This window comes from Drosophila tropicalis, unplaced genomic scaffold, assembly GCF_018151085.1.
Source record: "Drosophila tropicalis isolate 14030-0801.00 unplaced genomic scaffold, ASM1815108v1 contig_501, whole genome shotgun sequence".
In the NCBI taxonomy this organism is placed as follows: Eukaryota; Metazoa; Arthropoda; class Insecta; order Diptera; family Drosophilidae; genus Drosophila; species Drosophila tropicalis.
The window spans coordinates 276,759-294,568 of NW_027172971.1; the positions used below are offsets into that span (position 1 = coordinate 276,759).

The 17,810-nt window shown below is 37.1% G+C and overlaps 2 long non-coding RNA genes across 6 annotated transcripts; one reads left to right on the forward strand and one right to left on the reverse strand.

Annotated features, from left to right (window-relative positions):
- The first annotated feature begins 357 nt into the window (after positions 1–357).
- Positions 358–5,868, forward strand: LOC137574911 (uncharacterized). Of its 5 annotated transcripts, none has more exons than XR_011032064.1 (5): positions 358–512; positions 568–1,363; positions 1,423–2,139; positions 4,876–5,369; positions 5,432–5,868. It is a non-coding gene; the product is annotated as an uncharacterized lncRNA (long non-coding RNA). The 5 variants fall into 5 exon arrangements; XR_011032065.1 differs by having other exon boundaries at positions 568–825; XR_011032063.1 differs by having other exon boundaries at positions 568–2,139.
- An 8,882-nt stretch (positions 5,869–14,750) lies between these two features.
- LOC137574923 (uncharacterized) lies at positions 14,751–15,784 on the reverse strand. The gene is made up of 3 exons (XR_011032072.1): positions 15,678–15,784; positions 15,235–15,621; positions 14,751–15,171 (listed from the first exon to the last, which is right to left on the reverse strand). It is a non-coding gene; the product is annotated as an uncharacterized lncRNA (long non-coding RNA).
- Positions 15,785–17,810: the final 2,026 nt, after the last annotated feature.

The window sequence follows — 17,810 nt, forward strand, 5'->3', positions numbered from 1 at the left end:
ATATTTTTTAAGTTCAACCTAACGATTGAGCCGTCATATTTTCCTTCGATTAATTTAGTCGATAATAGAGAGGACACGGGCACACTTACTCAAGCACGATAAAATTTATTCATAAAATAAATAAGCATTTTCACACATTAATAAAAAAAGAAACTGAATTAATCTGTGAATAACACATTTCAGTAATGTTGCCAATAAAGTAATGGTTAATGTAATCAATTACCACGTTTTTTAATCGATTACTTTACTTCAAAATTTAAAAAATGTGATTTAAAATCGTTCATCTTAGTAGTCCTTTGTTCAAGATCAAAGCAATCCATGACTTAAAAATTAAGGCCCTCGAACTCAACCTACTAAAAATCGTTTCTAAAAAACATCACAGTCAAACACTTCTTTTAGATAATATTATATTTTTTTTCTATCTTGTAGTTTTCGTCCTTTACAAGTTTTTTTAAATTGAAAATGTTTTTTTTTGTAAAAAAGCGAAACGTGAAATATTTTGTTAAAGTTCGGTAAGTGTAACATAATTTTTAAGCGATATAGGTATTTAACTGACTTGCTCCTTAGGGATTACCGATACGGGCGGTACTTATTAATTTAATCTTCTAATGTGGCTGACCATCTCATCCTACAGGACTATTAAATCTACTAGATGATGAGGTTAAGGAATCAAATAGGATATACTGGAATTTCAAATACAGCCTTGGAACCGGGGTTCAGAGAACTGACTAGTCCCCTCCATAGCCCGTAACGTTTGGGAATCTAGATTCTTGAGGTTCTTCAAGAACATAACTTCACATGTAGTAGCCTGATGCCCTGCAGGAGGTACTCCTCTCATCTTGCCATTGTCTACAACGACCTTCCAAACCTGACCATTTAGACGGAAGGAGACTTCCATGGTGACCATCTGTTGACAGACCGAGGGACGAGGGACATCTAGCCCGTAATTAGTAGCCCCAAGTGTTCCTAGGGGTGGGACCCTTTCTCGGTTGAGTAGGGCTTTGATATCTCGTGCCATGGTTTCCTGGCAAAGACTATAATTTCCTAGGCTCCTTCCTAGCTGAGTGATTGCCATTTGAAGGGTGTTATTATGATTCATGACTTGTTTGACCTCTTCGCGGCAAGCTTTAACAGCTTCTTTCATGTCATCAACTTTCTCCTCAAACACTTATTTGGCAGCCCTAGCATACCCTGCCTGGGTATACAAGATTTGGCTTCTTAAGATGGAGGCGTCTCGCCCTAATTTATTGGCCCAGGCCAATCCGCATAGGTTGCTGTCATGTTTGATTAGCTGCTCAAAGATTAGGGCAAACACATGGGGGTCTATCGAGTCTGAATTTTCGCTTAATATGGTTCGGTTATGGTTAGGATATAGTGCATGGAAATACTCCAAGGTAGTTTTAATATAATCCTGGTCTGTAGGGTTGATCCATTTGGATGGTTCATGTTGGCGGCAGCAGCACTTTTCCTCCTCAATGCTGGTGAATATCCACCCTGGGAGCCCGCCTGACTTCTCCAGCTTGGGGGCCATAGATGCACATCCATCGCTCTCCAGGGGGAGAATCTCTCTACCCGCATCGGAGCGTTCTTCCCGATACATCTGATTGAGATCCCGACAGATGCGTTGATGACCCTCTGGAAGAGAAGATCCTCAAATCATGACAGACACCTCATCTGTGGTCGAGGGGGGTACATCGTCCCGGGAAGCTGATGCAGAGATGGAAGTTCCAGCATCCTTGCGTTTAGGGTGTTTGTGAGAGGCTCCTGTTTTATTCATTATAAAGGGGATCAGCACCTTGGAAAAGAGATCAAACACCTGGGTGTGAAACGAGGTTCCTGTGATGCTAGGATACGACCGAGAGCTAAGACGAATCTGATAATCAGGTTTGAATGACAGGCACCGTACAAATTCACGCTCAAGTTCAGAGTCCGAGGTTCCTAGTTTAGGGAGAACATTCATACAACCTGGTATTATATGTCTGATAGGTATAAAAGGGTGATGAAAACATAAACAGATATAGGCCGAGAGGGAACGCAATAATTTGGCGGATGTAAAAAGAGTGTGACCGTTGTCACATACTAAACTCCCAAAAGTATACAGTTCTCGAATCTGAGATTGAATTTTTTGATAAGCACTTGGTAAGTGAACATACATATAGAGCAACTTAAACAATGCGGAAGCAAACTACCACCATTCTAGGTTTTTATGTTCCTAACGAAATTATATTACCCATTGTAAAAAAGTAAAAAAACTAAATTATTCAGGTTTCTAATGTTTATTAATAGTCCTCTGAATTCAAATTCTTAGTTTGCAATAGTTTGCCTTATCAGGGCTCAAAGCAGTGTTCCTCGAGTGAAAAGCAGTGAGTGGAAGTGAGTGGCTATAAACCGATTGCGTGGACTTTCCCACCCCCACAATATTTTGTCCCATTCGAATTCAGCTCTTGGTTTCAACACAACACAATGTCGAATGACGAGTCAATTGCTTGTCTCCACGGTATTATATCCGGGAATACTTTGTTATTATCCTCGTTTTTTGATGAGTCGAAATTGAAAAATTTTGGGGAAATGATATTTAACCGCTCTATTCGTCAGCAGGAACACGGCTATTACCAATACTAAGCAATTGCTTAGAGAAATCATCAGCAGATAGATAGTTTAACAGTGCAATATTCATAAGCTTACAGACAGTTGGAGCTTCTTTATATATCGTCACAAGATTTTATATAGATCTTGGAATGGTAGGTTTTGTAGAAAACCGCCAGATAATAAAATCATCACCACCAAAACATCTTTCAATGTCAAGTGCTTCCAATGCGCGTTTGTGTGCCATTCTGCACTCGTCCAATTTTTCATGCTACTAAAACTTTGGCCATTGCGGAGTGTTTTGAAATGCTGTATGTCGGTTGTTCAGTAGTTTGAAGGTCAATTTCGGATCTCGCACGTTCAGTGGTTAAACTCAATGACATGAGGAATGTCTTCTTAGTTTCACCAGGGGCATCCGAAAAAAAGCCACAATTTCCATCAAAAATTTTTTATTAATCAGTGTATCAAAGACTTCCCTCTGCTTTGGATTTAGCAGTGCTAGATTCCATTAAACTGATTGAATTAGTTCATGCGGATCATATTCACGTTCACGTTTAACTGTATTTTTGAGTGTTTGCTAGAAAATTCCGTCATTCTAGTGTTGGTTGTGGGACCAATAATGGAAATTTTACTTCACCATTAAGGCAGCACAAACCAGTCGTTTCAACAGCAATGTGCCAAAATGCTGGCAGACAAAGTTCATAGCACCAATGCAAACTAATCGATGGAAGCTTGAGTCGTTGGTGCAATTATAGAGAAAGTCTGCTGAATTCCAATCAATACTTGAACCATTTCTTCTTCGAAGTTTATTTCTCTGTTCATCTGTATGATAAGCTCGAAGATTTCTTCTTTCTAACCTAACCGTTTCAAGGGTTGCTTCTCTGTGCTCTTGTTTGAGAAGCACGAACCAAGGCCCTTCTTCGTTTTATTATGTCACTGCACAAAACAAAATTATCGAAATAGTGATATTAAAATAACAGTGCCCTCAAACTTTGTTTAGGCAAAAAAAAAAATTAACTGTTTTAACGGATTTCCGGCAATTATTTATTGTTCTTAAGGTGTATTCTGCTATTCGGGGCAGAGACAAATACAACAAATCAATAACCATAAAATTTGCTTCAGCAGATCTCGAGTTGAACAAATCGGACTTTTTATACAATACACTCATAGGGTGAAATGGTATATTAAAGTCTCCAAAATGTATGTAACAGGCAGAAGAAAGCTTCTCCGACTCTATAAAGTATATATATTCTTGATCAGGATCAACAGCCGAGTCGATCTAGCCGTCCGTCTGTCCGTTTGTCCGTCCGTCCGTCCGTCTGTATGAACACGCAGATCTCGGAGGCTATAAGAGCTAGAGACACCGAATTTGGTATGTATACTCATGTAGTATGTAAATGTATCACATAAAAGAATCACATAAAACTATTTTTCTTAAAAAGTATAACAGCTATAGACATCAAATTTGGTTTATATTTTCGTTTAGTTAGCGCGCAGAAACTAATTGTTCACACTTTTTGCCACGCCCCCTCCGCTCCCGGAATTTACATAAAACAGATTTTCTTAAAAACTATGACAGCTACCGACTTTAAATTTGGTATGTAGACTAGTTCAATAGACGCGCAGATATTGGCTATTTAAAAATTTTGCCGCGCCCAATTCCGCCCCCGCAAATCAAACAAAACTGATTTTGTCAAAAACTAACAAAGCTAAAGTCACCAAATTTAGTATGTACACTGGCTTAGTATGCGCGCAGAGTATACATCTTCTCATATTTTGCCACGTCGACTTTCGCCTCCATAATTTGTAATAAACCGATTTCTTTCTGTAGTTTTTGATTTCGCATTCAAATTCGCCAGACTAACTATTTCTACCAAACTACCAAATCGGACAAGAAACATGCAAAATATGAGTATGAACGTGCATAAGGCCAGGATTGGCCGTTGGCTAGTAGCGGCGCTAGAGTGCTCGTGTGTTTGTGGAGTGAGCGAGATAGCACATAGTATGAGGCATGTAAAAACAATTTAATAGATATACATCTGGTTTTCGCAATTTGAAATATTTGTTTCACCTGGTGAAACCCAAGTCGGCGAGTCGACTTACTTCATTATATATATAAGATTAGATACCTATACAGATCGGCTCTGCTACACCAACCGCAGCTCTATATAAACCGTATGTGTATGCGTGCCTTGCTTTGTGAACTTATCTTTTCTTTATTACTAGAATTGCTCTACTTTCAGTTCTCCTAATAGTGTTATGGTTTACTAATCCTAATAATCCTTTCAGTTTATGTCGAAAAGAAATGTTACTGCGACCAGCAATCCATTCGATGGCCGTTATATACCCCGAACTGAGCATCTGGAGTAGATAAATGGAAAACTGAATTCAAATTATATGCATCTAAATTACTTGTGTTCCGGCCTATTTTTAGCTCTTTGATATCTTTAAATCTGATGAAGAAAGTGAAATGTTCAACCACTACGGATTTTGATCATATACAGAAATTCTGATTACTGAAGATGAGTTTCCATCGCACGTATGGGCGACCAGAAGAACATTCCTGTACACTTGCTGATAAAGGGTACTCTTTAGGATCATTGATCATAGGATCTAATTGCCTGAAATATGGAATAAGTCATAATAATCCGATTCCATATATATATCATTACATTCGACAAGCAATACTGATCAAGAGGTATTTAGATACAGGTTAAGTCCACCGATGATACTGTGATAAATAAACTAAAGAAGGCCCAAAATACTAAAACGATTTGGTACAAGTAATTAAAACGCGCCGGAATTTAATTTTAACCTAGTTTTAAACACAATGATTTATTTACAGGCAAGTATTCACCCACGATATGTTTCGGGCTAAAGTAAAACTGGAGTTAAAAGTGCGGGTGGTCGGCGTAACCGTATTCGCTTTTGGAAAAACATTTCTACCACTCCCTCCCTGCTGTTCACTCAGTGGCGTGAACACTAATGATGACAAATCAAGGCAACATGAAATCGCTTCGAAGTGGTTAATGAAAGGATTAAGCCACACGGATGGAAGATATACACGAATAGACCAAGCTAGATTTCATATTTCATATATTATCTAAATATCAATGTAAAAATCCTCTTTGAACCGAGTTGAGATCTTAACTATGTTTTATGCACAAGAGTCTATGGATTCCAAAAATTATTTAGTTTTTTCCAAAATTAACAGTTTTGTAGAGCAATGCTTATAACAAACACTATTTTAGAATAAACTAACATTAAAGTGTGATTACATCAGCTACTTATTTTTGCACGTCCGCACTCTGTAACGTGAAGCTATACACTGATTTGTCCCTAATAAATGCCTGTATAAATGAGCGTAGTTGTCGGTATTTACCTTATTACTAAGTCTTATATTTGTCAGGGTATTTTTTATCTGCAGCATTTCGAAAGTGAACCGTTTGGTGTAATGTTTTTCTTTATCTACCATGTTTGCTGCAGTAAAATGGAAGGTGAATGTCCACTGGCCGCACAGTGCCATAAGTGCGGCTTTTTGGATATTGAAGTGTACCTATGTAATTTTCTTCAGTTTTCTGCATTATTCCCGTTGCAGGGTATTTTATAAACTACATTGCTCTTGTCCATTGTATTAATCTTGCTTTTTGTCCTGTTGAATTTGTTTTCTTACTGTGAGTTATTAGTAACGTCCTTGTCCTTTAAAATTTGTCTTATTTCTACCTCTGTTTTTTTTATGAAAAATGGTCCGATACGTTGAGCATCCGTTGTATACAACCTCTTGCTGTATTCATTATCATTGACTTCGGATGTTTTGAGTTGAAGTTGATGATTCGTTCTGATGCTGTTGGTTTTTTTTTACCATTTTAATTGAAGCTCGTTTCCTCGTCTGTGTATTGATAAATCTAGATATAGGCATTTCCGGAAAAAGGTCAACCACAGGACCCAAACATAAAGTTCCAAATATCCGTATATTTTTCATTATATTTTATTAAGAAATGTTCCAAATGTACAGTTTTGAATAGTAGTAGTGAAAAAAAGGTCAAATGTAGAAAATATTTATAAGAAAAGTTGAGTTTGTGTTTTTAGTAAACTTGTTACATTTTTTAGAGATTACTCTTTAAATTATTTACTGCATTAGAGGTTCTGTAACCGTAAATGTTCTGCTTTTTAATGAAACTTAGACACGTGAACTAACCGTATAAAATATAAAGAGAGCCGTAAGAGTACGATTTTACCATAATTTCGCTTATTTGTCAAGTCATTTTTTTGTCGTGTGAGTGACCGAAAAACAGTGAAAGTTTTCTTAGCACATACATTTTTCCAGAAACAATCATATAAACAACGTCTAGTCACAAAATTGAAATTGGATCATCTGCTCCATCACATTGGATCAATTTGAGTTATAGCGTGCACGTGGTGAATCAGGCACTTGTCTCTGCGGATCTCCTCTGAAATTCCGAAATTTCTTTTTCAGCGTTATTTCAAAACTCATCTTTAATATAAAAAAATATATTCCACAACATAAAAATATATACATCAACTTCTCAACTAATCGCAAAATTCAAATGGTATCCTCCAGAAGCTATATTTCAAACGATAAGAGCGTTCTTTGATCGCATCGGCACTCTCCGCATCCACCCAGATCTCGACCTGTTCATTAATGCAAATATCTGTGTCGTTTTCAGGGAAAGAGCGCGACAGATTTTTTGAATTACTACTGCCCATTTCTCTGTCGAAATATTACAGTTCTGGCTTTCTAGGAGCTTAAAAATAAGTTTCAGGCTACACTCCACTTTTGGCCATGTAACTCTTGCAGCGGTTAACCGTAAGAAATTAATAAGACTTATGTCCTCAAACTGTCCCATAGAACAAATATTTCTTGCCACCCATTCCATTGTATCTTCATCAGCGGCTGCCTCGAACAGTCGTCCATTGAACTCCGTTACGGGAGCCACTTCATTGAATGAGGCATGCAACGCTTCTATAATCCTGGAAACTGCCGAAGAAATCTTCAAGATGGTAATAATCCTTCGCACAATATCCATGTATGGTGGCCGCAGTCCATTTTCCTCCATTTCCAGGTCCGATTCGGATTCGACTGGTTTAGTCCTGGACTTAATCCCGCAGCCTCCCATACCGCAAGCCTCTATCATGGCTCCATCGGATGACGTGCTTGGAATACTCTCCTCACTTAATTCGACATCATTTTTGACCCTAAATTCAATAGACAGAATATTCTGTTATATCTAATTCGGATCTTCTATTCCTTGCGCTTACTTAGAAGGCATAGAAATTTCGCGTGTATTGCCCTTTCGCATTAGACCGCGTTTGCAATCATATGTGGATTCGCTGCTAGACCCAGAGCAAAGATCAATGACTGAAGAATCCGACACCTGGTTATCGACTAACGGAACCGCAACATCCTCTGCTTTAAGAGAAAACAGTATTAAGCCCACCATATTATTTCCGTTATAGCATGACAACACCGGCTTGCTGCGTTTCTTGTTGCCTAGACCAGCTACTTCTGTAACGAGATCGGATTCCGCTAACGTAACACCTGATGCGGATATCTTCAACATTTCCGATTGCACTTTTAGATGCCGTTCAAATTCAGGACTTCAGGTCATATATCGTAGCTGAGATCGGCAGCTGCATAGCCAATTGCTGAAAAGGAACACTTAGACATGATTATGAAAAGTTATATCCTTACGATTACCAACCTTCCCGTTGTTCATGATTAACTTAACAGTCAACATTTTTTACTTTTTTTACTTTTCAGTTTTCACTTTTTAGATTTCCAAACATCCCAGGCCTTCTTGGATCTCAAAAATTGTACAGTTATTTCTGTCTAACTGAAAAATATAGACCTTTTGAAGTATATACATTTGTACATATGTATATATTGATGAGAATCTGAGTCGATATTGCATTTTACTGGTTCAATTTTAAAGCTACTAGGATGAAACTTGGTATGTAGGCAACTTATAACCTGGACCACTACTTCATTAAGTGCTACACTAAAAATTTATTGAAATTCATTAAAAATATTCTACTTCTATGTCTATACATAAATTAAACACTTCCTTCACTCACGGTATAAAAAAATACAATTTTTATTTAAAGTCACTTTACAATTACAACTTAATGATAACTGAAAGATTCTGACTGAGTGAATTCCGCGGAGCCAGAGCGAAGTTTTACCGGATGGTTTGGACTTAGGCTTAAGACTGATTTTCTATGATTTGATTATGTTGGATGAAGGCTTGGATAATTGACGTCGTCGCAGGCGGCGGCGTTGGCTGAGTCCAATAGTCCGCTAAGAGCGTGGGACCATTCTTTGTTTACACAAGTGTTCAGGACCATTCTTTGTTTATTGCCGAAATTCGTGGGGTGATTCTGGGTATCAGGCTTGTTGTTTATCCTAACGATCGGACTGTTACTGGGGATAGGCGATCATGCGACAAATTGGCATCTGACGATTGACTGGGGTGACTTGTTGTTTATCCTAGCGATCGGACTGTTATTTGAGACAGGCGATCATGCGACAAATGGGCATGTGACGACTGAATGGGGTTGACCGATGGGAATTGCTTGTGATGATGAAATAGGATCGACCAATGGGCATGTGTTGACGGACTTGGGTTTTATGATATAAGTACTTGACTCCTTGTTATGATAGAAGTGCTTAAATCCTCCCCCTTTAAGTGCGGACGACCTCGGTCGCAACAACATATTGAACTGACGCGATTGAGACTTCCATTGGTGGACCATGGTTGCCTTTTTCGTGGCTGCAGAAATTTTTGATGATGTAATATGTTATAATTGCAGCTGCCAGAAGGGTTAGAATAATCCAGCTTGACGAAGACATAATCAAGTTGTTTCTTTGGATTCGCTCCAGATTATTAGTATTATTGATTTCCAGTGATAACCTTTCACCTCTTTGCTGCTTATCTGATAGTAATTGCAACAGCGGCGGTTGAACCTCGACTTCAAAGCGTGTCTTCACGATATACCAGGAGTCTTTGTGCTGATAATTGATGACCTTACATTGTGGATTCCTTCTTTGCAAGTGGGCTCCTACACATTTACTGTTTTCTAAATTATCAAATCTTCCAGTTTACAGATTGTCTTACCATTATGAATTTTAGATTTATTCTTATTGATTAACCCGAAGTATTTCTTGTTACATTTCATGATATTCTCATAGTCTATTTCTTCTATAAATTTTTGATATTTAATTGCTATTGCAAGGATTTGTTTACAAATTTCATTAATTACTCTGGGTAGGCTAACAATATAAAGGAGTGATTTACCGTCTGAGGCTATGCTGACCTCGGCAAACTCTATTAGTTCTTCAATGTTTACAAATGTTAGGCTCTCTTCTTTAATTGTATCAATAAAATCTATTTCAGCAGAGGACAGTATTAATGAGTTCACGGTATTGGCCTTAGCCCAATCAATTGCGTAAATAATATTTGTTATTTCTTCTCTTAAAAGACTCAATTTTAATTTGGTTATTTCGATTTCTTCTGTCTTATTATTATATTCGGGTTTACCTCTAATTAATATGGTATTAGTTATCTTAATTAAATCGTTTATCTTATTTTCTATTAGATTATTAATAATGATCTGCCGATTATTGTTTTACAATTGTTCATTGATCATATCTACCACAATCTTATGATCCTCGTGATCAGGTGTGCCCGCTAACCATTTCCAAGCCGTGCCAAGTATATCAAGCGATCTTTTGTTTCTGAATTTCATCGGCTGAAGCCTTCTCAATTCGTTCTGTATCCGAGTTATCTCATAGGCCAAAAAAGGTTGGTACGGACTAAGGTTTGATGAATTCTTAACGATTTTTTTTAGAACGGATATGGCCATTTGATATTTTTCTAATTCGATGACGTGAATGATTTTAAACGTTCCGTTCTGGCGCGCGGCTAACCCGGTTTCCAACATGACCACTCTTGACTTAGTATAGTCTAATATGGTTGTGTGACCCCTGCAAAGTGGTAACATGAGCAATCTGTCGGAAGAGGATGTTTATCAATACTTCAAGTGGTTTTTATGAACTATCCTTACTGACCTGGTTTTAATCTTGGTATTAAGATCTTCGGCTACTATTTCTTTTTTATATCTAGACGTTAGTTTCGAGCCTAGCCGTTTATTAATCCTAACGTAGATGATTTCACCTGGATCGTAGATTTTGACGGGTTTTTTTGTTTTATTATGGTACTCTAGGTCCTTATTTTGCTTCTTTAAAATGGTTTCTGAAATCCTTTCCCTTTCAAGTGCTAATTTTTCTGGAGTATGGATTAAATTTGTTCCAAAAAATGCTTCTATTGGCTTTTTGTTGGTGGTACTATGGATGGTTTTATTGTATTCGTCAACGGCTTTGAATATTAAATCCTCGAATTCCATTTCGGGGTGCTGTAGCTTCAAGCATCTCATTATTTCTGTATATGTTGAATGAAATCTTTCTACTTGGCCGTTGCTAGACGAAGTATATGGTGGAGTAGTGTGGTCTTGTATACCTAACTGATTATTCAAAAGAAATTTTATTGATGCAGAATTTAAAGCCTTTTCGTTATCCATCACCACGGTTTTTGTCATACCGAAGGCTATTAACAACTCACGTAAGGGTACTTGAAGATGTTCTGCTGCTTTTGAGTTTACGAGTTTAACTTGCGCGTATTTAGAAAATTTGTCTATTGCGGTTAAATTAATCTTATTTTGGGTGGAATATAAATCTATATGAATAATTTCACCTGGATATTTCGGAATAGGGGTTGGTTGTATTTCTTGGTTCGGAGGGTGTCTTTGGTATTTAGAGAGTTTGCACGTTTGGCAAGAGTTTACTATTGCTTCTATCTTTTTCTTCATACCGGGGAAAAAATATTCAGATAAAATTTGTTTTTTATTTTCAACGGAATTTCTATGTGCTCTGAGGTGTTCTTTTATTATGATATCTTGTTGTTGGATCTGATCATGGACATCTATAGTTTGAATATGCGTGAATCTTGCCTTGTAATTCCTAAAATGCTCTGGAAATATTTGTTGAATTTTTTCCCATGATACTTTCGGAAGTAAAGATACCATTAACTATTCTAGGATCCATTTTTTCTTTCAAGTTTGTTACAAGATCTTCTTCGGAATAATTGCTTCTCACTATTGTATGTCTATGATATGTAGGAAACGGTATTTCAAAGGTAGTGGATTCGTTATCACCAGTGAGGATAAACAATTGGTTTTTAAAGACATTGATGGGGGTTTCCATTGCTGTAATGAGTTCATGACCTGCGCTTTCATCACTATGGGCTGTAGCTGACGTACTGCTAGCATTTATGCTGGTAGGGTTTCTAGAGAGTGCGTCTGCTACCACATTTGAGCTACCCGGTTTATATTTCAACTCGTAGTTATATTCCTCCAGGTAACTTTTCCATTTCCTATTTCAGCAGAGGACAGTATTAATGAGTTCACGGTATTGGCCTTAGCCCAATCAATTGCGTAAATAATATTTGTTATTTCTTCTCTTAAAAGACTCAATTTAAATTTGGTTATTTCGATTTCTTCTGTCTTATTATTATATTCGGGTTTACCTCTAATTAATATGGTATTAGTTATCTTAATTAAATCGTTTATCTTATTTTCTATTAGATTATTAATAATGACCTGCCGATTATTGTTTTACAATTGTTCATTGATCTTATCTACCACAATCTTATGATCCTCGTGATCAGGTGTGCCCGCTAACCATTTCCAAGCCGTGCCAAGTATATCAAGCGATCTTTTGTTTCTGAATTTCATCGGCTGAAGCCTTCTCAATTCGTTCTGTATCCGAGTTATCTCATAAGCCAAAAAAAGGTTGGTACGGACTAAGGTTTGATGAATTCTTAACGATTTTTTTTAGAACGGATATGGCCATTTGATATTTTTCTAATTCGATGACGTGAATGATTTTAAACGTTCCGTTCTGGCGCGCGGCTAACCCGGTTTCCAACATGACCACTCTTGACTTAGTATAGTCTAATATGGTTGTGTGACCCCAGCAAAGTGGTAACATGAGCAATCTGTCGGAAGAGGATGTTTATCAATACTTCAAGTGGTTTTTATGAACTATCCTTCCTGACCTGGTTTTAATCTTGGTATTAAGATCTTCGGCTACTATTTCTTTTTTTATATCTAGACGTTAGTTTCGAGCCTAGCCGTTTATTAATCCTAACGTAGATGATTTCACCTGGATCGTAGATTTTGACGGGTTTTTTTGTTTTATTATGGTACTCTAGGTCCTTATTTTGCTTCTTTAAAATGGTTTCTGAAATCCTTTCCCTTTCAAGTGCTAATTTTTCTGGAGTATGGATTAAATTTGTTCCAAAAAATGCTTCTATTGGCTTTTTGTTGGTGGTACTATGGATGGTTTTATTGTATTCGTCAACGGCTTTGAATATTAAATCCTCGAATTCCATTTCGGGGTGCTGTAGCTTCAAGCATCTCATTATTTCTGTATATGTTGAATGAAATCTTTCTACTTGGCCGTTGCTAGACGAAGTATATGGTGGAGTAGTGTGGTCTTGTATACCTAACTGATTATTCAAAAGAAATTTTATTGATGCAGAATTTAAAGCCTTTTCGTTATCCATCACCACGGTTTTTGTCATACCGAATATACTTTAAGATGTTCTGCTGCTTTTGAGTTTACGAGTTTAACTTGCGCGTATTTAGAAAATTTGTCTATTGCGGTTAAAATAATCTTATTTTGGGTGGAATATAAATCTATATGAATAATTTCACCTGGATATTTCGGAATAGGGGTTGGTTGTATTTCTTGGTTCGGAGGGTGTCTTTGGTATTTAGAGAGTTTGCACGTTTGGCAAGAGATTACTATTGCTTCTATCTTTTTCTTCATACCGGGGGAAAAAATATTCAGATAAAATTTGTTTTTTATTTTCAACGGAATTTCTATGTGCTCTGAGGTGTTCTTTTATTATGATATCTTGTTGATCTTGCTTTTTGTCCTGTTGAATTTGTTTTCTTACTGTGAGTTATTAGTAACGTCCTTGTCCTTTAAAATTTGTCTTATTTCTACCTCTGTTTTTTTATGAAAAATGGTCCGATACGTTGAGCATCCGTTGTATACAACCTCTTGCTGTATTCATTATCATTGACTTCGGATGTTTTGAGTTGAAGTTGATGATTCGTTCTGATGCTGTTGGTTTTTTTTTTACCATTTTAATTGAAGCTCGTTTCCTCGTCTGTGTATTGATAAATCTAGATATAGGCATTTCCGGAAAAAGGTCAACCACAGGACCCAAACATAAAGTTCCAAATATCCGTATTTTTTTCATTATATTTTATTAAGAAATGTTCCAAATGTACAGTTTTCAATAGTAGTAGTGAAAAAAAGGTCAAATGTAGAAAATATTTATAAGAAAAGTTGAGTTTGTGTTTTTAGTAAACTTGTTACATTTTTTAGAGATTACTCTTTAAATTATTTACTGCATTAGAGGTTCTGTAACCGTAAATGTTCTGCTTTTAAATGAAACTTAGACACGTGAACTAACCGTATAAAATATAAAGAGAGCCGTAAGAGTACGATTTTACCATAATTTCGCTTATTTGTCAAGTCATTTTTTTTGTCGTGTGAGTGACCGAAAAACAGTGAAAGTTTTCTTAGCACATACATTTTTCCAGAAACAATCATATAAACAACGTCTAGTCACAAAATTGAAATTGGATCATCTGCTCCATCACATTGGATCAATTTGAGTTATAGCGTGCACGTGGTGAATCAGGCACTTGTCTCTGCGGATCTCCTCTGAAATTCCGAAATTTCTTTTTCAGCGTTATTTCAAAACTCATCTTTAATATAAAAAAATATATTCCACAACATAAAAATATATACATCAACTTCTCAACTAATCGCAAAATTCAAATGGTATCCTCCAGAAGCTATATTTCAAACGATAAGAGCGTTCTTTGATCGCATCGGCACTCTCCGCATCCACCCAGATCTCGACCTGTTCATTAATGCAAATATCTGTGTCGTTTTCAGGGAAAGAGCGCGACAGATTTTTTGAATTACTACTGCCCATTTCTCTGTCGAAATATTACAGTTCTGGCTTTCTAGGAGCTTAAAAAATAAGTTTCAGGCTACACTCCACTTTTGGCCATGTAACTCTTGCAGCGGTTAACCGTAAGAAATTAATAAGACTTATGTCCTCAAACTGTCCCATAGAACAAATATTTCTTGCCACCCATTCCATTGTATCTTCATCAGCGGCTGCCTCGAACAGTCGTCCATTGAACTCCGTTACGGGAGCCACTTCATTGAATGAGGCATGCAACGCTTCTATAATCCTGGAAACTGCCGAAGAAATCTTCAAGTTGGTAATAATCCTTCGCACAATATCCATGTATGGTGGCCGCAGTCCATTTTCCTCCATTTCCAGGTCCGATTCGGATTCGACTGATTTAGTCCTGGACTTAATCCCGCAGCCTCCCATACCGCAAGCCTCTATCATGGCTCCATCGGATAACGTGCTTGGAATACTCTCCTCACTTAATTCGACATCATTTTTGACCCTAAATTCAATAGACAGAATATTCTGTTATATCTAATTCGGATCTTCTATTCCTTGCGCTTACTTAGAAGGCATAGAATTTTCGCGTGTATTGCCCTTTCGCATTAGACCGCGTTTGCAATCATATGTGGATTCGCTGCTAGACCCAGAGCAAAGATCAATGACTGAAGAATCCGACACCTGGTTATCGACTAACGGAACCGCAACATCCTCTGCTTTAAGAGAAAACAGTATTAAGCCCACCATATTGTTTCCGTTATAGCATGACAACACCGGCTTGCTGCGTTTCTTGTTGCCTAGACCAGCTACTTCTGTAACGAGATCGGATTCCGCTAACGTAACACCTGATGCGGATATCTTCAACATTTCCTATTGCACTTTTAGATGCCGTTCAAATTCAGGACTTCAGGTCATATATCGTAGCTGAGATCGGCAGCTGCATAGCCAATTGCTGAAAAGGAACACTTAGACATGATTATGAAAAGTTATATCCTTACGATTACCAACCTTTCCGTTGTTCATGATTAACTTAACAGTCAACATTTTTTACTTTTTTTACTTTTCAGTTTTCACTTTTTAGATTTCCAAACATCCCAGGCCTTCTTGGATCTCAAAAATTGTACAGTTATTTCTGTCTAACTGAAAAACATAGACCTTTTGAAGTATATACATTTGTACATATGTATATATTGATGAGAATCTGAGTCGATATTGCATTTTACTGGTTCAATTTTAAAGCTACTAGGATGAAACTTGGTATGTAGGCAACTTATAACCTGGACCACTACTTCATTAAGTGCTACACTAAAAATTTATTGAAATTCATTAAAAATATTCAACTTCTATGTCTATACATAAATTAAACACTTCCTTCACTCACGGTATAAAAAAATACAATTTTTATTTAAAGTCACTTTACAATTACAACTTAATGATAACTGAAAGATTCTGACTGAGTGAATTCCGCGGAGCCAGAGCGAAGTTTTACCGGATGGTTTGGACTTAGGCTTAAGACTGATTTTCTATGATTTGATTATGTTGGATGAAGGCTTGGATAATTGACGTCGTCGCAGGCGGCGGCGTTGGCTGAGTCCAATAGTCCGCTAAGAGCGTGGGACCATTCTTTGTTTACACAAGTGTTCAGGACCATTCTTTGTTTATTGCCGAAATTTGTGGGGTGATTCTGGGTATCAGGCTTGTTGTTTATCCTAACGATCGGACTGTTACTGGGGATAGGCGATCATGCGACAAATTGGCATCTGACGATTGACTGGGGTGACTTGTTGTTTATCCTAGCGATCGGACTGTTATTTGAGACAGGCGATCATGCGACAAATGGGCATGTGACGACTGAATGGGGTTGACCGATGGGAATTGCTTGTGATGATGAAATAGGATCGACCAATGGGCATGTAGGAGGAGGATCGACCAATGGGCATGTGTTGACGGACTTGGGTTTTATGATATAAGTACTTGACTCCTTGTTATGATAGAAGTGCTTAAATCCTCCCCCTTTAAGTGCGGATGTCCTCGGTCGCAACAACATATTGAACTGACGCGATTGAGACTTCCATTGGTGGACCATGGTTGCCTGTTTCGTGGCTGCAGAAATTTTTGATGATGTAATATGTTATAATTGCAGCTGCCAGAAGGGTTAGAATAATCCAGCTTGACGAAGACATAATCAAGTTGTTTCTTTGGATTCGCTCCAGATTATTAGTATTATTGATTTCCAGTGATAACCTTTCACCTCTTTGCTGCTTATCTGATAGTAATTGCAACAGCGGCGGTTGAACCTCGACTTCAAAGCGTGTCTTCACTATATACCAGGAGTCTTTGTGCTGATAATTGATGACCTTACATTGTGGATTCCTTCTTTGCAAGTGGGCTCCTACACATTTACTGTTTTCTAAATTAGTCAGATCTTCCAGTTTACAGATTGTCTTACCATTATGAATTTTAGATTTATTCTTATTGATTAACCCGAAGTATTTCTTGTTACATTTCATGATATTCTCATAGTCTATTTCTTCTATAAATTTTTGATATTTAATTGCTATTGCAAACAAACAATGGTCCTGAACACTTGTGTAAACAAAGAATGGTCACACGCTCTTAGTGGACTAATGGACTCAGCCAACGCCGCCGCCTGCGACTACGTCAATTATCCAAGCCTTCATCCAACATAATCAAATCATAGAAAATCTGTCTTAAGCCTAAGTCCAAACCATCCGGTAAACTTCGCTTTAGCTCCGCGGAATTCAATCAGTCAGAATCTTTCAGCTATCATTAAGTTGTAATTGTAAAGTGATATTAGTATAGTGAGTATAGTGTCATTAAATGTAGATAATTAATTTGTTTTGTTTTATTATTATTATTTTTTTTTGTTTTATGTGTATTAATTGATTAAAATTTTTAACCTATCTTTATGCACTAATTGCTTCTTATTCTTTGTATCTTTAATTAAAATGTTATCCCTATCCTTTATTTCTTCTATAATGTATGGGCATAAATACTAACGTTCTAACTTATGACCCGTATCATTACGTAATAAAACCTTATCTCCTAGTTCTAATTCGATATTTTTACTTTTCTATCATATATCTATTTATCCTTTGCTTTATGCTGTTCTTACATTAT